General features: G+C 46.6%; 1 long non-coding RNA gene and 1 pseudogene across 2 annotated transcripts; both read right to left on the bottom strand.

Moving 5' to 3' along the window:
- LOC140613583 (tubulin alpha-1A chain-like) overlaps positions 1–257 on the bottom strand; it is a 2,001-nt pseudogene extending 1,744 nt beyond the window's left edge.
- A 16,806-nt stretch (positions 258–17,063) lies between these two features.
- LOC140613279 (uncharacterized) lies at positions 17,064–25,342 on the bottom strand. Of its 2 annotated transcripts, XR_012014438.1 has the most exons (3): positions 25,221–25,342; positions 19,002–19,120; positions 17,064–18,038 (listed from the first exon to the last, which is right to left on the bottom strand). It is a non-coding gene; the product is annotated as an uncharacterized lncRNA (long non-coding RNA). The 2 variants fall into 2 exon arrangements; XR_012014437.1 differs by lacking the exon at positions 25,221–25,342 and having other exon boundaries at positions 19,002–19,457.
- Between the last annotated feature and the right edge of the window lie 354 nt (positions 25,343–25,696).

Here is a 25,696-nt window from a genome sequence, read left to right as displayed (position 1 = left end):
ATGGGCAACCAATGTTTGACACCACTGGCCCGAAGTTCACCTAGGAAGCCCATGGCCTCCATGAGCAATACGGGAACATCAGCAGAAGTTCGTTAAAAGTTGCTAAGGAAGCCCAGCTACCAGAGGTGATGGTTTCATGCAGGAGGGTCACGGACCAGGTGGTATTCTATTTTTGTGGTCAGGAGCCGTTTTCGGGGAGCAGTGTGGTCTGTGCACACACAGTGACATGAAGGCCCTGCCTTACCTGTTGAAGGCATGGTTTTGTAAAATATAAGACAGTTGCCCAAATGGCCACTTTTCTGCCAGTCATGGTTGTCTGGGCTTTCCCCTTTGGCTTGTCCTGTAACTGCTGAGGGGTGTGGTCAAAACAGATCCTGTCACATCCTGCGCGCATCTGCTGACTCCAGCGTTTTTGATGTAATAACAAAGTTGTCAGATGTGTTTCTTCATGCCCTGAAGTCTGCTGTCCCTTCTGTTTGGATCTGTGTGTGGCGGCCAGAGGCTGACTCACTTCCCTTAGCTTACCGAATTCTTTCTACCGCTTCCTGGATCAACAAACCCTGGCGGGGCAGCTCCTCCACCAGAGTTCACGGAAAGGTATGGAAGCCACCAGAGTTAACAGTAAGAGCCTTGGGTTCTCACTCAAGGGAGATGGCATTGTAGGGACAGCCGGCTGACATGTCTGGGCCTTGAGATCTCTGTAGGCAAGATGTAGGAACACAAAATGTGGTTAATTCTAACTCAGCAATTTGAGGACAGGACCAGAATGTTCATCTGGGTTGTGTACACGACTTAAGTGTTCTGCTGAGCAACTCCAACACTAACCAGCTTTTGTTCAGTCATTCAAAACATATTCATTGCCAGATACCGTTCCAGGCTCCTGAAAAGTGGCTGAGGCAAGACAGACGTGGACTCTGCCTCTTTTTTTCTCTTTCTTTTTAAGAGCAATTTTAAGTTTTACAAGATTGATAGGAAAGTTCAGAGATTTCCCATACACACTCTGCCCCAGCCCCCATGCATAGACTTCCCCATTATCAACATCACTCACCAGAACAGTACTTTTTTTTTTAAACCAAGGAGGAATCTAAATTGACATATCATGATCATCCAACGCCCACAGTTTATTGTAGGGTTCACTCTTGATGTCCTACATTCTATGGGTTTGAACAAACATATAAGGACATGTATCCATGGGGACGCCTGGGTGGCTCAGCAGTTGAGCGTCTGCCTTGGCTCAAAGCATGATCCTGGGTCAGAGGATAGAGTCCCGCATTGGGCCCCCTGTGAGGAACCCACTTCTCCCTTTGTCTGTGTCTCTGCCTGTGTCTGTGTCTCTCATGAATGAATAAATAAAATCTTAAAAAAAAAAAAAGGTACATGTATCCACCACTAGAATACCATGCAGAGTGCCTTCACTGCCCTAGGAATCCTCCGTACTCTGCCAACGAATGCCCCCTCCTCAATGTCTGGCAACCACTGATCCTTTTACTGTCTCCACAGTTTTGCCTTTTCTAGAATGTCACATACTTGAATCATACAATTTGCAGCCTTTTCAGATTGACTTCTTCCACTTAGTACTATGTGTTGTTGTTGTTGTTGTTGTTGTTGTTTAAGATTTTATTTATTTAATCATGAGAGACACAGAGAGAGAAGCAGAGACACAGGCAGGGGAGCTTGATGCCCAGACCCAGGATCACGCCCTGGGCCAAAGGCAAGATGCTCAGCTGCTGAGCCACCCAGGCGCCCCCACTTAGTACTATGTATTTAAATTTCTTCCACATCTTTCATGGCCAGATAGCGCCGAACAATATTCCATTGTCTGGATGGACTCTAAAGTTTATTTACTCATTCACCTACCAAAGGACATCTGGACTGCTTCCAAGTTTGGGAAATGATGAATCAGAGTGCTAGAAACATCATGCGCAGGTTTTTTGTGAACATGTTTTTGGCTCCCTTGGGGAAATGCCAAGGAGCATATCGCGGGATCATATGGTAAGAGCACATTAGGCTGTGTAAGAAACCTCCAAAATGTCTTCCAAAGTGGCAGTACCATTTTGCATTCCCCCTGGCAATAAAGAAGGCAATAAAGAATGTTGTTGCTCCACATTCTCAAGAGCATTCAGCGTTGTCAGTGTTCCAGATTTTGACCATTCTAATAGGTGTGTAGTGGTATCTCACCATCGTTTTTATTTGCGCTTCCCAATGACACCATGTAGAGCCTCTTTTCATCCACTTGTTTGCCATCTGTATACCTTCTTTGGTAAGGTGTCTCTAATGCCTTTGGCTTATTTTACTTTTTTTTTAAAGATTTTTATTTATTTATTCATGAGAGAGAGAGAAAGAGAGAGAGAGGCAGAGATACAGGCAAAAAAAAAAAAAAAAGAGAGAGAGAGAGAGAGAGACACAGGCAGAGGAAGAAGCAGGCTCCATGCAGAGAGCCTGATGTGGGACTCGATCCTGGGACTCCAGGATCACGCCCTGAGCCAAAGGCAGGCACTAAACCGCTGAGCCACCCAGGCTGCCCCCTTTGGCTTATTTTTTTTTAATAATAAATTTATTTTTTATTGGTGTTCAATTTGCCAACATACAGAATAACACCCAGTGCTCATCCCGTCAAGTGCCCTCCTCAGTGCCCGTCACCCATTCACCCCCACCCCCTGCCCTCCTCCCCTTCCACCACCCCTAGTTCGTTTCCCAGAGTTAGGAGTCTTTATGTTCTGTCTCCCTTTCTGATATTTCCTACCCATTTCTTCTCCCTTCCCTTCCATTCCCTTTCACTATTATTTATATTCCCCAAATGAATGAAAACATATAATGTTTGTCCTTCTCCGATTGACTCATTTCACTCAGCATAATACCCTCCAGTTCCATCCACGTTGAAGCAAATGGTGGGTATTTGTCGTTTCTAATGGCTGAGGAATATTCCATTGTATACATAAACCACATCTTCTTGATCCATTCATCTTTCGATGGACACCGAGGCTCCTTCCACAGTTTGGCTATTGTGGACATTGCTGCTAGAAACATCGGGGTGCAGGTGTCCCGGCGTTTCATTGCATCTGTATCTTTGGGGTAAATCCCCAGCAGTGCAATTGCTGGGTCGTAGGGCAGGTCTATTTTTAACTCTTTGAGGAACCTCCACACAGTTTTCCAGAGTGGCTGCACCAGGTCACATTCCCACCAACAGTGTAAGAGGGTTCCCCTTTCTCCACATCCTCTCCAACATTTGAGGTTTCCTGTCTTGTTAATTTTCCCCATTCTCACTGGGGTGAGGTGGGATCTCATTGTGGTTTTGATTTGTATTTCCCTGATGCCCAGTGATGCAGAGCATTTTCTCATGTGCTTGTTGGCCATGTCTAAGTCTTTCTCTGTGAGATTTCTCTTCATGTCTTTTGCCCATTTCATGATTGGATTGTTTGTTTCTTTGGTGTTGAGTTTAATAAGTTCTTTATAGATCTTGGAAACTAGCCCTTTATCTGATATGTCATTTGCAAATATCTTCTCCCATTCTGTAGGTTGTCTTTGAGTTTGGTTGACTGTATCCTTTGCTGTGCAAAAGCTTCTTATCTGGATGAAGTCCCAATAGTTCATTTTTGCTTTTGTGTCTCTTCCCTTCGTGGATGTATCTTGCAAGAAGTTGCTGTGGCCAAGTTCAAAAAGGGTATTTCCTGTGTTCTCCTCTAGGATTTTGATGGAATCTTGTCTCACATTTAGATCTTTCATCCATTTTGAGTGTATCTTTGTGTCTGGTGCAAGAGAGTGGTCTAGTTTCATTCTTCTGCATGTGGATGTCCAATTTTCCCAGCACCATTTATTGAAGAGACTGTGTTTCTTCCAGTGGATAGTCTTTCCTCCTTTATCGAATATTAGTTGACCATAAAGTTCAGGGTCCACTTCTGGGTTCTCTATTCTGTTCCCTTGATCTATGTGTCTGTTTTTGTGCCAGTTCCACCCTGTCTTGATGACCACAGCTTTGTAGTACAACCTGAAATCTGGCATTGTGATGCCCCCAGCTATAGTTTTCTTTTTTAAAATTCCCCTGGCTATTCGGGGTCTTTTCTGATTCCACACAAATCTTAAAATAATTTGTTCTAACTCTCTGAAGAAAGTCCATAGTATTTTGATAGGGACTGCATTAAATGTGTAAATTGTCCTGGGTAACGTTGACATTTTCACAATATTAATTCTGCCAATCCATGAGCATAGAATATTTTAAAAACCAGGTTGTTTGGGGGCGCCTGGGTGGCTCAATCAGTTAAGCATCTGCCTTCAGCTCAGGTCATAATCCCGGAGTCCTGGGATCAAGTCTCACATTGAGCTCCCTGCTCAGTGAAGAGCCTTCTTCTCCCTCTCCCTTTCTCCCTACTCATGTTCTCACTTGTTCTGCTCTCTCTCTCAAATAAATAAATGATCTTTATTTTTTGGGGGGGAGGGGGAGATTGTTTTAAGGTTTTATTTATTTATTCATGAGAGACACACAGAGAGGCAGAGACACAGGCAGAGGGAGAAGCAGGATCCCTGCGAGTAGCTTGATTTGGGACTTGATCCTGGGACTCCAGGATCACGCCCTGAGCCGAAGGCAGACAGACGCTCAACCACTAAGCCTCCCAGGTGCCCCAATAAATGATCTTTAAAAATACCAGGTTACCAGGTTTTTTGTTTTCTTATGTTTGAGTTTTAAGAGTTCTTTGTATATTTTGGACAACAGTCCTTATCAGGTGTGTCTTTTGCAAATATTTTCTCTGAGTCTGTGGCTTGTGTCTTCTAATTCTTTTGATATTATCTTTTTCAGAGCAGAAGTTTAACATTTTATTTATTTATTTTTTGAAGTTTTAAATTTTATTTTATTTTTTAAGATTTAATTTATTTATTCCTAAGACACACAGAAAGAGAGAGAGGCCGAGACACAGGGTAGAGGGAGAAGTAGGCTCCTCACAGGGAACCTGATGAGGGACTCAATCCCTGCACCAGCGATCATGCCCCCAGCCTAAGGCAGACCCTCAACCACTGAGCCACTCAGGGGTCCTGAAATTTTATTTATTTTTTATTTTTTTGAAGTTTTAAATTTTAATCCAACACTGCTCCTGGAACTTATCAAAATGTGCGCTTGAGGAGTAGCATTCACTGTCTGGACTTTTCTTTGTCTTCCTTCCAGTTTTATTATAAAGTTACAGTCAACATACTGCACTGTACACACTTAGGGTGTGTGGCATAATACTTCAACTTATAAATCTCGTTGCTATTCTTTCTGGTTAATCAGTAATAATACTGGGGGAGTGCTTATTGCATGCCAGTTTCTGTGCTAAATCCTTTTTTATACAGCTACTTCCTCTTAGTGCAATCCTCATTCTCCTTTTCCCCACAAACAACCATCCTGACATATTTCCTGTTTGTCTCTGTTGCAATTTCAGTTTTTTGTTCCCTATGCATGTATTTTAATTGATATTTCTGGAATGCCTGGGTGGCTCAGCAGTTAAGCATCTGCCTTCAGCCCAGGGTGTGATCCTGGAGTCCCGGGATCAAGTCCCACATCGGGCTCCGTGCATGGAGCCTGCTTCTCTCTGCTTATGTCTCTGCTTCTCTTTCTCTGTGTCTCTCATGAATAAATAAAATCTTTTTAAAAATTTTATATTTCTGTTGGCTGTTTCTGTAAATAAGGATGCATGCAGGCTTTCTTCTGGCACTGTGTTAGTGTCACCCACCTGCATTGCTGTTGTATCTACCCTCTTCTCATGGTTGTGTGATGTTCAATAGAATGCTGCCACGAGGCCTTAACCCGTCCATGCCCGCTCTGAAGGGGCCTGGATTGTGCCCAGTTCCCTGTCCCCACCAGACTCCTCTGCTATGATGAGCATTTTATGCATATGTCCCCTGCATAAGGGGGTTCAGGGGACACACACACACACACACACACACACTCCCAGGAGTGGATTACTGGTTGTTGGTTGTGTGGCATACATATAGATTGTCTGGCTAAGTATGGCAGATTGTTCTGCAGAACAGCTACACCCCCCCACACACACCTCACCACCCATTATATACAGAGCTTATAGCGCCACATCCCTAACACAGGTGGTGTCACTCAGCTTGTAAATTTTTGCCAAATAGGTGGAAAGTGATATCTCATTGGTTTAATTTGTACTTATACTGTACCCAGTAAACTCCTCTCCACATGTTTGTTTAGATCTTTAGTTTCTTATCCTGAAAATTACCCCTTATACTCTGCCTATTTTTCTATTGGGTTCTCTCTGCCTTGTGGTTGAGCAGGAGGTCCTGTTTATTCTAGACACCAGTCTTCTTTTGGCTTTAGAGATTGTGCCCTCCGTTCCCAATCTGTTATCTGTTCGTTATCTTTGACTGTTGGGTCTTTTGTTCTCCAGAAATCCTTTATTTAGAGGGATCACATTAACTTTGAGTCTTGTGATTATGCTTTTGAAGTTTTGAAAATAAGTCCTTCCTCACCGTAAGTACATTATCTTACGGATAGACTTTATTAATTTTATAATTTAAATTTCAGTTAGGGCTCTAATCTAATCTGCATGCTAGCTTTGTAAACAGTGCTCAGCAGGGACTCGGTTTTGCTTGCCTCTGCTTACTTTGCTCATTGGACTTCAACGACAGCTCTCTGAGGTAGAGGAGGAAACCCAAGACAGAGGTCAAAATGCTAGCAAGTGGCAGAACCCAAATTTCTGATCTTGTTTCTTGTTATCAAAAAGCTGGACCCTGTGAAGGATCTCCAGGGTGGAGAGCAATAAAGCCCATGACCCAGCACACAACTCAGCCAGGGCAAGCATTATTGATTACTCGGTCAATGGGTGAGGCCCTTGGCTGCATCTTAGACTTAGTTCAGTACGAAATGCCAGTGAACCTAGGAAGGGTCCCACCCAGACCCTCAATAGGAAACCCCTTCCATCTCTCTGACCCCCCAATGTGTAATCCACATATGCAACCTAAAAGTAACTTCTCCTCCCTCAATTTAGGGCCTCCTTCTACTTCCTGTCCCAATATTTTGGGCTTGCAAATTCTAATAAACCCTAATGACTGACATGTCACACCATTCCAAGCACTTAACACGTGTGCACTCGTTCATTATGCACAACAACCCTGTCAGGTGGGTATTATCATTCTATACCTTCTGCACATCATAAATCAAGGCCAATGTTTTTACCACTAGAAAGGAACAAAGCAGGGCTATGAAGCATAGAGCCTGCCCTTCAACCACTGTGTCATATTGTCCCTTGTAAGGTACCCTACTCTTCCCCATCCAGAACACGGAGCACTATCAGAAGCTATAAAACACTGGCAACTGAGATAGACCCTGACTTGTATTTTGAGTGTCGTCAGAGCAACGCTGCCATAGGACATTCCAGCGCCCTGGATGGCCTGGATGAGAACTTACAGTCATCCTCACGGCCAAGGGTGTTGCGCATCCCTGCTGGAGTGCAAGACCCTGCACGTCCCATTCTGTCATGAGGGCTCACTGTACGTCCACACTTTCCACAGAACCCAGTTTCCCAGCCCAGCCGGACAGCCGGGCATTTGTCACTGCGTTTGGCAGATGCTCTTAGGCCTTTTTGTGTAACGGAATTCTCGGGACTACAACATGAGCACTGGGGTCTTTGTTCTTCTTTCCCATGACCTATTGTTCTCAGAACTTTGCTTTCTGCATGGTCATCTTGTTTTTACCCCATCTTGGTCACTGCACATTATCCTCCCGGCTCCCGACCTCGCTGGCCTGCCGCTTTCAACTCTTCTCTCTATCCCTTCCTCTCCCGAGTCTGAATGGCATCGGATTCATAGGTCCTTTCTTCGCCCTTGTTTTTTCTCTAACATTTCATCTTAAGCCTGGATTAATGCTGGCTCAGTGCAATGCCATGTCACCTGCTTCCCTCCTGGTCCCCACTGGCTCCTGCGTCCATCATCCTCTACACAGGCTCAACCACTGTGGGGCAGCCCCCCTGCTTTACCTTCTTCCTACCGATTGCCTGGAGGACCCCCTCTGGTTGCACACCAGGGGCTCTCCATTGCCCTTTGGTCAGACGTGAATGTGAGCAACAAAATATTCTGGCTGTTTCCTGCCGACGTTCTGATTGATTTCCTTTCTCCAAGGAAGGTGACTGCCATGAATCCTTGTCAGTGTCTCTTTCATTATTCCTGGGAATAACCTCCTTTATTGAATTCTTCCAGTTAATCCTTATCACTTCAACACATTACCCCGCCCCCAAGTCTTTGAGCATGATGAATTATAAAACCGTCCCTCCCTCTCAGAGATTTCCTCCTAATCCTGTTTGCTCAGGCCACCTGCCCTGCCAAAGCTCTTGGCATACCTGAGTTCTTCCCTGGCAGACTCACCAGGGAAGGTTGAACAATACTAGGGAGGCATGATGGGCCTCCACCAGTCTAAAGGTGCACTCAGGTCTATCATGGGTTTAATTTAATGAACATAGATTATTCCTCCTTCCCCATAAAACCCAACCTCCCCAGCAGCTAATGCCAGCCGCTCCTGACCCACTCATAACTGGGAACACCTTTTGCTGTCAGCACCTTCACACTTTTACTCATTCTGTTCTTTTCCCTTCAAATCTCCCACTATATCCCCTAGGGCTGAGAATGCCTCCATGCTTCTGCCACCACAAGCTCTGAGGGTCTTCAGGACTCAACTGGAGTCCCACCTGCCCTGAGGAGCCTTCACCACTGTCTTCTCTCTGAGTCCCCAAAGCTATCCTGACATATGAGAGCACTCACGTCCTTACAAATACTACTGGGCATTGCTAGTAAATTTTTAATTTTTCTGTGGTTTGTCTCTCTAATAAGATTCTTTGCCCCTTCAGGACAAAGGACCGCATTTTCAGAGTTGAGAGTCTAGATGGGCGGATGGGAAATGAGTTTGAAGCCTTAACATTTAGGTGAATAAGTAAGTATGGGATCTTAGAGCCTTCCCTCCTGCTAGTCACATGTGCTTTGTTCTGCCACCATCCAGGTATGTGTCACAGTTTCCCCTACGAGACTGTAAGCACCTAAGATGAGTGGGGCAGGACATCTTCAAAAGGATCCCATCCCTCCCCTCTCTCAGAACTCAGCACCATTGTAGACTCTGCTCATAAAGAATTGTTGAATTGGCTTGGAGGTCAGAAGTCACATGCCCAGTGACCTCTAGGACAGCAGAAGAACAAGAAAGTCTAGAGGATGGGGTGAGGGATTAGAAACACTTGGGTGCCCGCCTGCTGGAAAATCAGTCTTTTTATTTGCAAGATCCAGAAAAAAAAGGCCTAGGCAGTTAAACCTTGGACCAGGGGTATTTTGTATCTTGGCAACAGGACCTTAGGAGGAACTGGGTATTTGAGGCTATGATAGAATGTTGATGTTGGCCAAGCAGGTCAGGGCTCTTGGTTCCACAAAGCATTTGCATCTTTGTTCTCCTGCTGAAGTTAGAGTGGACTAGACTCTAGCAAAAACATAGAGCTAAAGTGGTGGCATCACAATTCCAGACTTCAAGCTCTATTCCAAAGCTGTGGTCATCAAGACAGTGTGGTACTGGCACAAAAACAGACATATAGATCAATGGAACAGAATAGAGAACCCAGAAATGGGCGCTCAACTCTATGGTCAACCAATCTTCAACAAAACAGGCAAGAACATACACTGGAAAAAAGACAGTCTCTTCGACAAATGGTTTTGGGAAAATTGGACAGCTGCATGCAGAAGAATGAAACTGGACCATTTCCTCACACCATACACAAAAATAGACTCAAAATAGATGAGAGACCTAAATGTGAGACAGGATCCATCAAAATCCTCGAGGAGAACACAGGCAGCACCTCTATGACCTCAGCCACAGCAACTTCTTACTAGACACATCTCCAAAGGCAAGGGAAACAAAGGCAAAAATGAACTATGGGAATTCGTCAAGATAAAAAGCTTCTGCACAGCAAAGGAAGCAGTTGACAAAACCAAGACAACTAACAGAATGGGAGAAGATATTTGCAAATGACACATCAGATAAAGGCCTGGTATCCAAGATCTATAAAGAATTTACCAAACTCAACACACAAAGAATAAATAATCTATCAAGAAAGGGGCAGAAGACATGAACAGACATTTCTCCAAAGAAGACATACAAATAACCAACAGACATGTGAAAAAATGCTCTGCATCACTCCGCATCAGGGAAATACAAATCAAAACCACAATGAGATACCACCTTATACCAGTCAAAGTGGCTAAAATGAACAAGTCAGGAAATGACAGATGTTGATGAGGATGCGGAGAAAGGGGATCCCTCTTACACTGTTGGTGAGAATTCAAGCTGGTGCAGTTACTCTGGAAGAGTATGAGGGTTCCTCATAAAAAATAAAGCTACCCAATGACCCAGCAATTGCACTGTTGAGAATTTACCCCAAAGATACATATGTATTGATCTGAAGGGGCACCTGCATCCCAATGTTTATAGTAGCAATGTCCACAATAGCCAAACCATGGAAAGAGCCCAGATGTCTATCGGCAGATGAATGGATAAAAAAGATGTAGTGGGGGATGCCTGGGTGGCTCAGCGGTTGAGCATCTGCCTTCCGCTCAGGGTGTGATCCTGGGTCTGGGGATCGAGTCCCACATCGGGGTTCCTGCAAGGAGCCTGCTTCTCCCTCTTCCTGTGTCTCTGCCTCTCTGTGTCTCTCATGAATAAATAAATAAAATCTTAAAAAAAAAAGATGTAGTAGATAAATACAATGAAATATACTCAGCCATCAAAAAAATGAAATCTTGCCACTTGCAACAATATGGATGGAGCCAGAGGATATTTTGCTAATTAAAGCAAAATAAGCCAATCAGAGAAAGACAACTACCATATGATCTCACTCATATGTGGAATTTAAGAAACAAAACAGAGGATCATAGGGGAAGGGAGGAAAAAATAAAACAAGATGAAATCAGAAAAAATAAAACAAGACACACTATAAGAGACTTAATCATAAGAAACAAACTGAGGGTCTCTGGAGAGGAGGCAGGTGGGGAGATGGGGTAACTGGGTGGTGGACATTAAGGAGGGCATGTGATGTCATGAGCACTTGGCATTATATAAGACTGATAAATCACTGACCTCTACCTCTGAAACAAATAATACATTTTATGTTAATTAATTGAATTTAAGTTTTAAAAAAGAAAAAGTTGCAAAACATCCTCAACTTAATTTCTTTTGTAACTTTAGTTACACATTCCTGTGTAACTCAGATTGCCAAAATGTAAATTCCTTCATTGCTAATTATTAAAATACATATATAATAGAAAGCAAGCAGGCAAGCATAGGGCTGGGGACTCGGGAGTTAGGAATCCCAGCTGTGCCATCCTGGGTCGAGGGGTGCCTCCCCTGGCCCTCTTATCCTCACTTTGAGAAATTGCAACACCACCAATTGGTATAATTGTTGACCATCCACATGCACATTGTTTGACACATTGCCGTAAACTTAGTGGCTTCAAACAAGACAAGTTTATTATCTTACAGTTCTGGAGGTCAAGTAAAAAATGAGTCCTACAGGAGCTAGAAAGGTGTCAACTGGGCCACGTTCCTTCAGGAGACTCTCAGGGAGAATCAGCTCCTTGACTTTTCTAGTTTGTAGGGGCTGCCCACGTTCCTCGACTTGTAAACACATCGCTCCAATTTATGCTTCTATCTCCTGACTCTGGGTCTCCTGCAACTGACCCTCTCTTATAATGACCGTTGTAATTACTTCAGACCCACCCAGATAATCCTCTGTCTCAAAATCCTCAACTTAATCATATCTGCAAGGTCATTTTGCTATGTCAGGTAACATATTCACAGGTCCTGGGGTAAGGATCTGAACGTCTTTGAGGAGGTCATTATTCACCTATCGCAATGCCCCACCGAAGGACAAACATGGCAAATAGTTTTAACTATGGCATATTTCAAGCTTACAGGAAAGAATAGGCAATAATGTGACAGAGATTGGTATACCTACCACTAACTCAACTTTATACCACATGTAGCTCTTACTTTTTTAAGTAATAAAATATTGCAGATTCAGTAGAAGCTCCAGCACTCCCCAAACATCTCCTCTCTTCAAGAGAATTTAAGCATTTTCTTAAATTTGGCATTAGCCTCTGCATTCGCAGCTTCCTATTTTTACTGTCTTTCTGGTGAGCTCAAATCAGTGAAATCCAAAGAGTTGCCAGCACGTATGATGTGACTATGAGAATCAGCTGCAGGAAGCTTCCCTGGCCCCACGCCTCCAGCGCAGACCACCATTCCACTCGGAGAGCATCTGGGCCAGCATGGGGGTAAGATGGGGGTTATAGATCAGCCCCCCCTTTACTCAGGGAGAACGTGCCACCATACAAGAGGTGACTCCCATGTATAACATGGCTCCTAAATACAAGGAACCCCCTTGCCTGATGCTCAACAGAGAGAGGGCAATTGGTTGCAATGCTGGAGGGAGCACTGGCTGGGAAGGCTCCTGGAGGACTGGTATGATGGCTTTCAGTGTAGATTTTCACCCTGCCCCCAGCTTTGGAACTTAATCCTCACCTAAGATGCAAGCCCACAGAAAGGAACTGAGGCATAAGACCCCAACAGGAATTACCCAAGAAAAATAGGGAAGAGTGTGTGCGTGTGTAGGGCTGGGGAGGAGGACAAGGACTTTCCAGGCTGAGGCAACAGCTCTTGCAGATGGCAGTCTGGGGATTGTGACATGGCTAAAGCATTAGAAGGAGGTGAGAGCCAGTGGGGACTAAATCCCATGGGGCCCTGTGTGCTCCAGGTGGTGGGGAAGACAGCCTGAAGTAGGGGGTACGGTCAATAAGCCTGGGTGGGAATTCTGATCGTGTCACTTCTTGCTGGTATGGTGACTCCTCGGAGACTACTACTCAGCCTCTTTGCTCCTGTTTCCTAATCTGTAAAGCCAACCAAACACTTGTCAGATTTGTACAGAGAGCTGAATGAGATAAGATATGCAAAAATTGCGTGAAGCTGGAAAAGCGTTCCCATAGCCGCAATCATACTTTTGCTATTATTATAATTGAGGGCATTCCCCCAGGGGAGAGGTAGAACAGTGTTCCCTGGGCACAGGGAGGAGAGGATTTGTAGCTCCAGGGGTCTGTTGGCAGAACCCTTTTTTGGCTGGCTCTACAGAAGGTTCCAGGAAAGCAGGAGGCACAGCGTGTGCCGGGAACTTCCCAGCAGCTCAACCTCCCAGGGAAATAGGGAGAAAAACCAAACTTTCCAGAGGCTAAGACTCTCAGGTTTCTGGGATCCCCCATACTACCATGTACCCTGACACCCACCCACTTCTCTGTCCCAGTAGCAGGAAGCAAGCCAGAGGGAGCTGAGAGCAGATCAGTGATCTTAAGAACTCGGATCCTTTCCTTATTCTGCATTGCTCAGGTGGGATTTCCCCTAACTCATCTTTGCCTCCCTCCTGCCTCCCTGCTCCCACTGCACCCTGCGCTAGGGAAACCTTGTGACTTTGAGCTGCTCTCAGCCCTCCAGGGTCTCAGGTTCCTGTTTCCAAGGACCTGTTAAGATGAAGGCTCCCAGAATGGTATTGCTTCCTGCTCAGTGTGGGCCCCCACTGCCCAGGATTACTTATGTTTCTGAGAAGAGGCTCAGAGACCAGGGACCTGGGGAGAGCTGGTTCCCTGTGAACACAGTGTCTTATTCATGGATGAAGGCTCAGAGCACTTGCCCTCAAGGAGTTGGGTGAGATACAGGGACACACAGTTAGTGGCAGAACGGGGACTGCAGCCCAATTCCTATTTGATCCACTCTAATGGCTATGTCCATGGCCTGCTCCTGCCCCTGCCTCTGCCCACCACCAGTAACAGGGGGACCTCCCGGGTGCTCAGTTCAGGGCTGGCATCTTTGATTCCTCAAATATCCAGGACTCAGAGCTAAAGCTAGGGAAGGTCCTTAGGCTCTATAGCAGAGAGAGTACATACACATCAACTGTCCCCCAAGACTTCACTGCCAGAACCTTCCCCACCCATCCCTAGCTCAAGGAGGTAAAGAGATGTTCCTCCTCCCTCCACCTGAATCTCTGGCTATTGGAGACCAAAATTTGGCTCATCGTGGAGGATGGGAAAAGGAGACCCTCTTTATAGGGAAAAATGAGGCCTTTTGTCTCTAAAGTGGGCATGATTGATACTACAGTTAGAAATGTATTCAGCCACAAATAATAAAAATAATAATGATAAACCCTGATCAATAATGTCTTAAAGATGTTGTTTATTTTTCCCATATAATATGACAGGGATCTGGTCTTTCTGGTTCTCTAAGCTTTCTCCTCATGGTGTCAAAATGGTTGCAGCAGCCCCATACATCACATTTTTACACCATGCTCAGAGGCAGGAAATAGGGGTGATACCAGGCAGAGTTTCTTCCTTATTAGCAAGCAAAGACTGTTTTCAGGAACCCAACCACTAAACTTTCTTCACATCATTGACCAAAGGGATTATAAAGCCTTTTACAGCAAAGCCAGAAAAGGTGTGTTTGGCTATCCTGGGCTTTTTTTTTTAATCCTGGGCTTTTAAATGAGAACAAGAGAGGAAGAAAGGTTTTGGATGACTCTGAGTCGGCCAACCAAAAGTACCTGCCACAACTGACCAGCTCAAGTTGCTCAAGACAGAGCAACTAAATGTGGATGCAAAATTTATGAGATTTTCTGGTGAGGGGCCCAGAGATTGACTTGCAAAGCTGAGGAAAATTCCCTGATCTGGACTGGAGAAGAGTTTAAATCTTGTGGCTTAGTGTGATAGAAAACTTCCTGGATGAGACCTCACTTTCAGGTGGTATTCCACAATTGTATTGCCCCGTAAAAAACCACCCCAATGGGTATTTACCCCAAAGATACAAGCGTAGTGATCCGAAGGGACACCTGCACCCCAATGTTCATAGCAGCAATTTCCAGAAGCCAAACCATGGAAAAAGCCCAGATGTTCATCCATAGATGAAAGGATAAAGATGTGGTGTATATATAGGCACTGGAATATTACTCAGCCATCAGAAAAAAAAGAAAAAAGAAATCTTGCCATTTGCAATGATGTGGTTAGAAATAGAGGATATTATACTAAGCAAAATAAATGCAAAGAAACATAATTATTGTATGATCTCACTCATATATAGGATTTAAGAAACCAAACAGGATCATGGGGGAAGAGAAGAAAAAATAAAATAAGATGAAATCAGAGGGGAAGACAAACCCTAAGAGACTCTTAATCATAGGAAACAAACTGAGGGTCGCTGGAGGGGAGAGGGGTGGAGGGAAGGGGTAACTGGGTGATGGGCATTAAGGAGGGCAAGTGATGTAGTGAGCACTGGGTGTTATATAAGACTGATGAGTCACTGATCTCTACCTCTGAAATCTATAATACATTATATGGCAATTAACTGAATTTAAATACAATTTAAATATGTATATATATAATCTTTTTAAAATTTTAAAACAATTGAGCAAATAAATAATGAATCAATCGGTTGAGGCTATTCTTAATCCACTGGAAAAAAACCCCAAACAAAACAAAACAAAAAACTCACCCCAAAATGTAGTGGCTTAAAAAGGATAATTTATTACTATCTCTCATTGTCTAGGAGTCAACAGGGCTCAGTGGGGCAGCCCTTACTGGGACCTCTTGAGGTTGCAGTCAGGGCTGGAGCCCATCTGCAGGTTTTTCTACTTAAATGTCTGGCTCCTGGGCTGGGACAGTTGGGATGCCAAGCATCTCTCTTTCTGCGGGTTCTCTCCAGTTGACTAGCTCTGGTGACTTTACAACATAGTGGTCTTAGGATTGTCAAACTTCTTTCAAGGCAGCTGGCTTCACCCTAAAGAAATGTCCAAAGATCATTTCCATGAGAACCTGCAGGACTTCCACCTTTCCTTCAGGTGGAAGGAAAAACCACTCAAACCCAAGGTGGGGGAGGGGTCATTGAACTCTGTCTCTTGACTTGAGGTAGGGAAGGAGTTACTGGCAGCCACAGTGATTCGAGTACAACAGAGGTGAATTCAGTGTGGCTTATCTTCAGTGAGGGAGGGAGCAGTGAGGCCCTGAAGGCATCAGGTCAGAAGAGGGACCTGCAGGGTACAGAGGGAGCTATTGGTGAGGAAATGTTGACCCAGCCCCAAGGTGGCTCCTGAACAATGGGTTCTGAAAGTCTCTGATCCTGTGCAACCATCAGCCAAGGAGATATGGCCAAATCTCCCACAAAACTCATGGGGAGATAGGAGTTACCCTGTGTGGGAGTCTAAACACAGAGGCAGAGAAGGGCCATATGTGGCTGGGGCAGGGATGCTGATTCATGGTCAGGGGTTGAGTGCCTAGGAACCCCCTGTGGCACCATAAACCCTTGTGGCACCCTGTCTCTTTTGGGGTCTGCCTTTCTCTCCATCCTTTAAGTAGGGGGATGGCAAACCACAGTCAGTGGGCGACACCCAGCCCTGGGCCTGTTAGATCCAACCTGTGCTAAGAATCGTTTTAAAGGATTGCAAGAAAAGGTGGGGAAGGGGAGAGGATGTGCAGCAGGGATACAAGTGGCCTTTGAGGTCTAAAATATTGATTCTTTGGTCCTTTACAGAAAAAGACTGAGGGTGCCAGTCTGAAATAAATGGGGTGGCTCCTGCTGGTGCCAAGAGACCTGATATCAGGTGCCACCATGAAAATTATTTCCTTTCCAATTCCCAATGCTGGCTTCTTTGGGGAAATCAAATCTCTGTTGGGGGTGGCTATGTCTTGAACACTGGATGAACTTTTTCATCTTTCCTTTATCCAGCTTGAATTATGTAGCATTGCTTTGTTTCCATGGTATTTATGTTTATCATCAACACTATTCATGGCTACAATGTTGATTTTTCACCTACTATGTACACTTTCCTTTGAAATAAACCCATTACGTTGAACATGAGAGAACTTAAGGAACTTTCTTTTTTTTTTTTTTTTTCTAGATTTGATTTATTTATTTGAGAGAGAGCACAAGCAGTGGGGAGAGGGAGAAGCCTGGATCCCAGGACCCTGGAATCATGACCTGAGCAGAAGACAGGTGCTCAACCAACTGAGCCACCAGATGCCCAAGAACTTTCTATTTAATAGAAGACAATAGAAGGGATGTACTGAAATGGCAAATACAGATAGTGAGGGTGGTGTATGAATGACTGGATTTAGATGTGGGGCCCTGGGTTCTGCCTTAGTCCTTTTTTCTCTCCTCCCCGCTCTTCCCAGTCAGGTTGTGCGCTTCCAAGCCTTCTTAGATCCATTCAACATGCCGGGGACCCACGCCTGCACGGCCAGGCAGCTCTGCCTGAGTTCCAGAATGTCCACATGAACCACCAATGGGACATCTCCATTCCTATGTCCCAGCAACACCTAAAATAGAATGTTTCCACAAGCAAACTCCTGCTCAGAGCCCCACCTCTTCCTGTGTCCCCATCTCAAGGAAAAGCATCTTTATGGAGTCGGACCCCTGTGAATTCTCCCTTCCTGCCCCCCACCTGGTTCACCTCCAAGGCCTGTCAATCCCCCCTAAATACCTTCTGCACCTATCCATTGGAAAACTCCAGGCCACTCATCTCACACCTGGATATAACCTGGATATAACCCATGCTGTCTGCCTGTCTCAAAGAATTCTTCTACATGTCACCATCTCCACCCACCACCCAGCCCTGCCTGCCCACTGCCCTTAGGATAAAGTCAGATCCGCATTCCTGCAAGCTCTGACCCCACCATACCCCATCCCACCCCTCTCAGGCTCAGCTCCCACATGCTGTTCCTAGAACTTAATGCTCGGCTGGCCGGAGACTCGCTGACATCTTTAGGTTGCTCAAAAATGGACTGCTTCACTCCCAACGTCGGGCTTCTGCTTCTGGCATTTCCTTTTACTGTAATGCTCCGAGTGAGTCCAGTCTGTGCTGAGTCACTCTTGCTCACCCTGCAGCGTGGAGGGCTCAGTAGGTCAGTCGACTTCTGTGGGACAACTTCAGTGGTCTGCAGGCAGGCTATGAGTTGTCCCTTCCTCTCCTGCACCGTCCAACAGATGAAAGATTCTTTAACAAAACAGGAAAAGAAGTCAATTTATGGGACATGTGAATAGGAAAAAACAAAAGAATCTTCCCTCCCAATCTCGATTTTTGACACCCTTGGCCCTGGGCAGAAGGCTGTAACCAGTCCAGCCATGATTTTCCATTTGCCAGAGGAACCCTGGGCAAAATGGGGTGGCATTCTTTAAGAGCTATCTTAAGCAGATGGACACAAATGCAACTCTGTGGCCCCTTCTGTAACAGGGGCCAACCCTCCCCCACCACCCTGACAGTTTCTCTCCATTAGAAGAGAACCTGGTTCTCACGAGTACCCTCTCCACACCCAGTTGACTCCCAGTGATCATTTCCTACTTCTGCCCCCTAAAAAAAGTCACAGTGGTCATGAAGCAGAAGAGCAAGGTTCTTGTCTCACAAAGTCAATGAATCTTGTGAACAAAGGAGAGTGAGTAGAACAAGAGAGTTTTGTTAAGCCAGGATATACGGAAGAAGCTATCAGGGGTGAGAGGAGTCCTACAGAGTTGCCCACGTGGGCCTCCCCTGACAGTCTTTTTTTTTTTTTTTTTTAAGGTTTTATTTATTTATTCATGAAGACACACACACACAGAGAGAGAGAGCGTGAGGCAGAGACAGGCAGAGGAAGAAGCAGGCTCCATGCAGGGAGCCCAATGCGGGAGCAGATCCTGGGACTCCAGGATCATGCCCTGAGCCAAAGGCAGATGCTTAACTGCTGAGCCACCCAGGCGTCCCCACAGTCTTTTTAAAAATATATTTTATTTATTTATTCATGAGAGACACAGAGAGAGAGGCAGAGACATAGGCAGAGGGTGAAGCAAGCTCCCTGTTGGGAGCCTGATGCAGGACTTGATCCCAGAACCCCTGTATCACACTCTGAGCCAAAGGCAGATGCTCAACCACTGAGCCACCCAGGCACCCCCACAAAGGAATTTTTATATGTTAAAGTAGACTTACAGGATCTTGGGGGTCCAGCTAAGATTGCCTTTTGCCTTTAGCAAAGCGTCAACATCCAGGTTGTTGAGCCCCCAGAAGAATGTCACTCTGCTTGCCTCGAGGACCTGTGTGTCACTGGGCTGCAAGCAGTAAGGAAATTCAGTAATTTTTCTCCTGCCTCTGTTTCCCACATCAGTGAGATCTCAGGCCTCTGAGTCAGACCGACATCAAGTTTCTGCTCTGTCATTTACTACGTGACCATCAACAAGTTGTATCATCTGAGTGCCAAATGTGCTTGAAAGGAATAAATGAAATGGTAGCGATACTGCCCTTAGCAGAGTTGGGTCCGTAGGAAGCAAATGACAGGCATTATTATCATCATTAAAACTCTTTAAGTTCTTATTTAAAAAGAAAATGTTATTACAATAAAATTGACTTTTTCTCTGGATGTACAATTTGAATTTTAGCACATGTACAGATTCATGTAACTGTTCCCATCATCAGAATGCATGACAATTCCATTATTCCTCCTCCCCCCAAAAAACTCCCTCCTGCTCTGCCTTTCCCTTCCCTACTCATGACCCCTGCCAACCACTAGCCGGTTCTCTCTTCCTACAGCTTTGTCCTAGAAGGGCACCTGGATGCCCCAGTCAATTAAGCATCTGACTCTTGATTTTGGCTCAGGGCTTGATTTCAGAGTCATGAGATTGAGCCCTGAGTCAGGGTCCGCACCAGGCATGAAGCCTGCTTCAGATTCTCTCTCTCCCTCACCCTCTACCCCTTCCCCATCTCTAAAAAAAAAAGCATATCATATCCATGGAATCTGATAGTATATAACCTTTGGAGACTGGCTGTTTTCACTCAATATTAGGCCTTCATGATTCATCCAAGGTGCTGTGTATCAATGGCTCCTTCCCTTTATCATCCAGGAGTAGACACATCCTGGGAACTGCTTCCTTGCCTTTCACCTCAACCAACTGTCTACACTAGATAGACACAAATAGGTGCTACAAGGACTTAGCCTAGAAGTCACTCTCCCTAGGGAAGCTGGTGGCCCCCAGACTTTGTGTCAGCTGCCCTTTCTATTAGCCTCCCATAAGCAAGCCCTCCTGAAAGAAAAGGGATTGAATCCACCTGTATGGTTTCAGGGAGAGAAAAATCTGGTCCCCTCAGTGGTAGCAAATGAAAGACACCAAGGGGCTGACAGCTGGTGTCTGGGGAGCAACACTGAGCCTGGATCTCCCTGCGCTCCAGGACCTGCCGTCTGCAGCCAGAGTCAGGCAGCCCATTCTACTGTTCCTTCCACTTACCAGTCACAGGACAGAACAGGCTAGAGCCCGTGAGTAGGAAGAAAACTTTCAGAGGGCAAGGGAGAGATTGAGCAGGAGAGAGTGGCTGTTTGCAGCCTGAATAGCATCTTTCTTTGCACTATTTTCTTCCTCCAGATTGGTTTAGAGGCACAGCCCAGCTGCTGCCCTGACTCTTGTTCGGGCTTATTGTCTATGGGCACCTCCTTCCTCAGTACTGTCGGAGAACAGGAGGGATGCCTGCCTCCGACTTGTCCTAGAAACGTCTTTTTTGCCTTCTGTCTGTCCTGTCCATTCCTGGGGACCCCAAAGCTGGGTTCTAAGGCCATGACACATTAGAGAAAGACAGGAAGGCAGAGAGGAGGGAGGGAGAGGAGGAGAGAGGCTCACCCTCTTTGCTCCATAAGTGCAGTGTGTGTGGCTGGGCCTTTCCATGCCTCTCAGGCCCGGAGGGGACACACGGTGGCAGCAGCCCTAATAAGTGGTTTAGTTCTGCTGTCCAGCATGGGGCTTGTGAGCTTTGGCTCAGGGCAAAGAGGCCCGCGGGGGTGGGCTGCGGCCAGCTGGCCTGGGGGGTTTTGGGGGCCCCAGGGGTACTCCAGCTTTCACTTCCCCTGGAAGCCCTGTGCACTTGATCTCTGGGGCTGCTGCTACATGCGGGTGTCCGTCCCCAGGGGGTTTCGGTTCATGGGTTTTCAGAGCAGCGGGTCAACATCAGTAAGATGACAGAGTTAGAGCTTTCGGACCCGGGACCCACCAGGAAGGCTAACACATGAAAACAAAAACACTGACATCAGGCAAGCGTGTTAGAAGACACGCAGTATCACCTGCACTTGGCCACAGGGAAATTTCAGTGATATCATGGGTTCTAATCCCACCTGTGAATGTTGTTCGCTGCTGGCCCGCAGCTGTACCCTGCTCCAGAGAATTGCTGCTGTGGACAGGAGCCACCTCGTCGTCACACCCCGCTGGCGTGGGGTGGACCTGCAGCAAGGACGGTGTGGCCCTTCCCCTTGTGTCAGGGTGGAACGGCTCTGTGGCGCCAGAACTCCCAGGGGATCAAGCTGCTGTCAGACCTGAGCTGAAAGCAGCAGCCGAGCTTGGCTTCTTCACTTGCCCTGTCCTACTTCCCCTCTCTTCCGAGTTATCATCCTGAGAGCTCTCCATCCATGTGCCCTGTTCACAGAAACCCCCAGCTCAGAGTCTGCCTCCAGGGAACTCAAGCCAACTAGCAAGTGGGGCCAGCCCAAGGCAGAGTTAAGGGGACCTTGCTCTTGCCAGAAGAGCTTGGAGCTTGTGCACAGACTACACAGAAGGAGAGCTGCTTCCTTCAGCCCACTCCCACCTGTGACACTTTGCTTGTAAACTTCGGCAAGTCAAAGGGTCCCACCTCCATTGCTTTCCAGCATGGGGCTCCTGGTTCTAGCGGCACACAGAGAAAAATTTGCAATGGATTTGCTCATGGGGCTAGGTATGTTTTGGTTTAGACAGAGAGCAGTGATGGGTATGGATCCTGCTGCCCCAGAAACACCTCTGTTGGGGGACAGTCTCTTGGCCTGACTCCAGTCACCTTGCTGGTAAGGGCACTCAAAGGGATGGGGGCCCATGGGATGCCTCTTTCTTCACATGATCAGCCCCTCAGGAGACACACAAAGAAGAAAGCTGATGGAAAGCAAAAGGCATCTCCTCCCCGCATTTCTACATCTCTCTCCAAGCCACCTTCTTCCTTTCTCTATCAACCCAAGTACCACCCACCACCACTTCTGCAGCTACAGATTGAACATCCACTGGGTGCCAGGCACCATTCCAGGCACTGTTCCGGGCACCGGGATATGGCAGTGATCACCATGGAGCAGCCTGGCTCTCAGAGAGCTCACGCCCCCGTTAGTGGGGGCTGGAGAAGTAAGGATTTTTTTTTTTTTTTTTACGAATTTATTCATGAGAGACACACACACACACACACAGAGAGGCAGAGACACAGGCAGAGGGAGAAGCAGGACTTGATCTAGGGATTCTGGGATCACCACCCAAGCCGAAGGCAGACATTCAGCCACCAAGCCACCCAGGTGCCCCTAGAAGTAAGGATATTTAACAGAAATAATATTAAAAGCTATAAAGAAAAAGCAGTAGTAGCATAGAGAGAGACCAAGTTCTAGGAGGGTGGGTCCCTTGGGATAGGGGTCAGGGAAGGCATGTAGGAGCTGACCCTTGAGCTGAGCCGTCAGCATCCACAGGCCAGGCCAGCAAAGATCTAGGGCAAAGGCATCCAGGCAGAGGGAACAGTATGTACACAAGTCCTGAGGTACACTGAATAGGCCCAAAGTGGGAGATCCAGGGAGGTCTCTGGGGGTCTCCTGGGGTTGTTTTTCCTTCCATCTGACTCCTCCCAGGGATCGATGGAAGCAAGAAATCTTACATATCTGCATGAAAGTCTATACACATTCACCTCAGGGCTGTCCTGACAGGGCAGAGCTCTTGCTGGGGTAGCTTTTCCTCTTCCAGACCGTAAGCTAAGTTTTCAACATTTCACCCAAAGCTTTCAGAAGGACAAGAGGACAGCCTTGAGTTCTCTTTTTAGGGCCTCATGGAGCCCTGCTACAGACTGCTGACCCTCACATGCCAGGCTAGGGGTGACAAAACTTCCTGTCTGTGTGCACGTGCTCGTGCTCCAACTTACTTCTCTGGAGACAGATGCCTTGGAAACTTATAAGCCATAACAGTCCCTTTGGCAACATGGGCTAGGGACCGCCGTCTCTTCTAGGAGCTGTGGAGCCAGGGGAGGTACTGGCTAGCCTCCCAGCACGCTCCCCAAGGCCTTCTCCCCAAGACATCCTCACCTGATGGCTCAGCTCAGCCCCGAAGCCAGTTCCTTCCTCCAGCCTCCGAGCTGCCTGGGTGCTGGTATGGCTCACCACGGTCCATTTTACTTACCTGGTCAGGAAGATGCCCGAGGGTCTCAGTGATAGGTTAGACGAGTTTAGTAAACTTTGAGCCTCAGTGTCACCCTATCTACCATTCCTCCAGCTTACACACCCAATGAACTCCAGACACCAGGACTGTATCTGGTTTGCTCTATGAAAGTAACCACAAGGGGATCCCTGGGTGGCTCAGCGGTTTGGCGCCTGCCTTCAGCCCAGGGCCTGATCCTGGGGTCCTAGGATTGAGTCCCACATCAAGCTCCCTACGTGGAGCCTGCTGCTCCCTCTGCCTGTGTCTCTGCCTGTCTCTCTCTCTGTGTGTCTCTCATGAATAAATAAATAAAATCTTAAAAAAAAAAAAAAAGAAAGTAACCACCATGATTATGTGGAGCGGGAGGGAAGAGCTTTTAGCCCCCTCCCAAGTCATAGGATGACATCTACTTGGTTTCATCTTTTTGAGGAGATTCTAGCTAATTTTTATCTAGGATCCTTCAAAAGCCGTTCTCCACCAGCTGCTGTGGGCAACAGAAAGACCCAGACCTCACACGAGGGAGATGACTATCCCTCTGTCTTCTGCCAGAGTGGCAGACAGAAGAGTGAGGCTGGGGAGGGGACCAGGACAGAGAGGCGGTGGGAGTAAAGCATGCCAGGTGAGACAAAGGAAAGGAAGTGGGTGGTCAGTCTAAAGATGATGGACAGAGTGGGGTGGACAGGTGTTATAGTGGTGGGGGGCACTAGAGGACATGGGTGTAACTCCCCAGGGGTTGAGGAATGAGCAGAGGTCACTTCACCTTAGGAAGGAGCAGCTTAAGGGCACCTGGGTGGCTCAGTGGTTGAGCGTCTGCCTTTGGCTCAGGTCATGATCCCAGGGTCCTGGGACCGAGTCCCTCATAGGGCTCCCCGCAGGGAAACTGTTTCTTCCTCTCGCTTAATGTCTCTTGCCTCTCTCATGAATAATATAAATAAAATATTTAAAAAGAAGAAAGAAGAAGAAGAAGAAGAAGAAGAAGAAGAAGAAGAAGAAGAAGAAGAAGAAGAACTAGCAGCTTAATTCTGCAACAACCCAGCAAGCAGAGAAAGGGGCTAAGGTGTTGAGTACCCCATCCCACCCATGCTGAGCCTCCAGCTCTCCTGCAGTCCAGAAGAGCCAGTCCCGGATGTGGACAAGGCCCATGCTTGGGGCAAGCTGGACCAGAACCAGACAACCCAGGCAACTCCTCCCTCCACACACAGCTGTGAGGCAAGACGAGCTCCCTAAGGATCCCTGGCCTCCCAGGAGTGGATGTCCTAACGGAGTAGGGGATCCGCACCTGCCACTGTTCTTCACCCAAACCAACATTGCCAACACCAAGAGGGACACCACACCTCCTAGGGTCCCTTTAACTCTTAAACAATGTCTGATTCTATGAGACTGGGGTGTCAAGGTCACCTCAGAGTACTAAGGGAGGGGTGGGGTCAGAGCTGCTAAGCTGTGAATGGCTTTTGGGGGAGTGGCAGTAGTTGCAAAATCCAGGCCACACGAACAATAATAATATTGTGGGGTACTCAACTATAAGTCAACTTCTACAGTGTCCATCGTGACAGTGATGCTGTCAGGTGAGTAGAGCAGTTCTGACATCATACAGGAGTCCCTCCAGAGGGGCAAGTAAGACAGGCCCTCCACTTCCTGTGGCCCAACCCTGCTCTGGGCCTTCAGGGTCTACCTTCTAGGTGCTGGGGGGAAGTAAGAGCTGCAACCCGTCCAAAGGATCCTTCCATATTCATAGCATGCGCTGGAGGCTGACCAGGTCCTTGAAAACCAAAAATTGATTTGCAGATGGATTTGCAAGTTGAATTGCTTTATCACCCCCACCCGCTCATCGATATTTACTTCTGCTTCATAGCAAAATCAATTCAACAAATTGTCCCTAGAGCCCCCAAGCTAGAAGTGATCTGTTCCCCTCTAAACTTCAAGCCTGTCTTATAGAAAGCATTTTTTATTATTTCACTTGTATATTTAAAGACTGATAGCTCACCATATCATTAAGTTTGTCCCAGCCATTCCACTCTCTGAGCTTCTCCTCCTCCCAGAGCTCATATTTCTAGCTAGTAGAGTTTTGACCAGAGACATCCATTCACTGAAGCCGATGTGTTGATGCTGATAGAAAACAAGGCCTCAGCCTCTTTTCCATGCATTTATAAAGCTCTTTGAGCTTCTGCTTCTACCCCCCCTCAAAGAAGCAGGAACAGTGTATCAACTCTCTTCCTCCATAGCATAGAGCAAGGTATTTGCTCTGAAGTAGAAGCTAAGTGGATATTGATGAGTTGGGGGTAAGTGGTTGCTTTGTCTGTCTGAGAAAAAGACACCCTTTAAGGGCTGCCATTAACTGGGCATTTGATTCTGCCCTGCCCCCAGCACTGATTGTAAACATCCAATTGTTTGAGGCCCACTCACCCCTTCCCCAGAGACTGAACAGGGGCCCCCTGCTGCCAGAGAGCCCCCCTCTCTGAA

The sequence above is a fragment of the Canis lupus genome, chromosome 21, assembly GCF_048164855.1.
Source record: "Canis lupus baileyi chromosome 21, mCanLup2.hap1, whole genome shotgun sequence".
NCBI lineage: Eukaryota > Metazoa > Chordata > Mammalia > Carnivora > Canidae > Canis > Canis lupus.
Note: the sequence above shows the minus strand (reverse complement) of the source record. Positions and strands in the feature narration are given on the sequence as shown.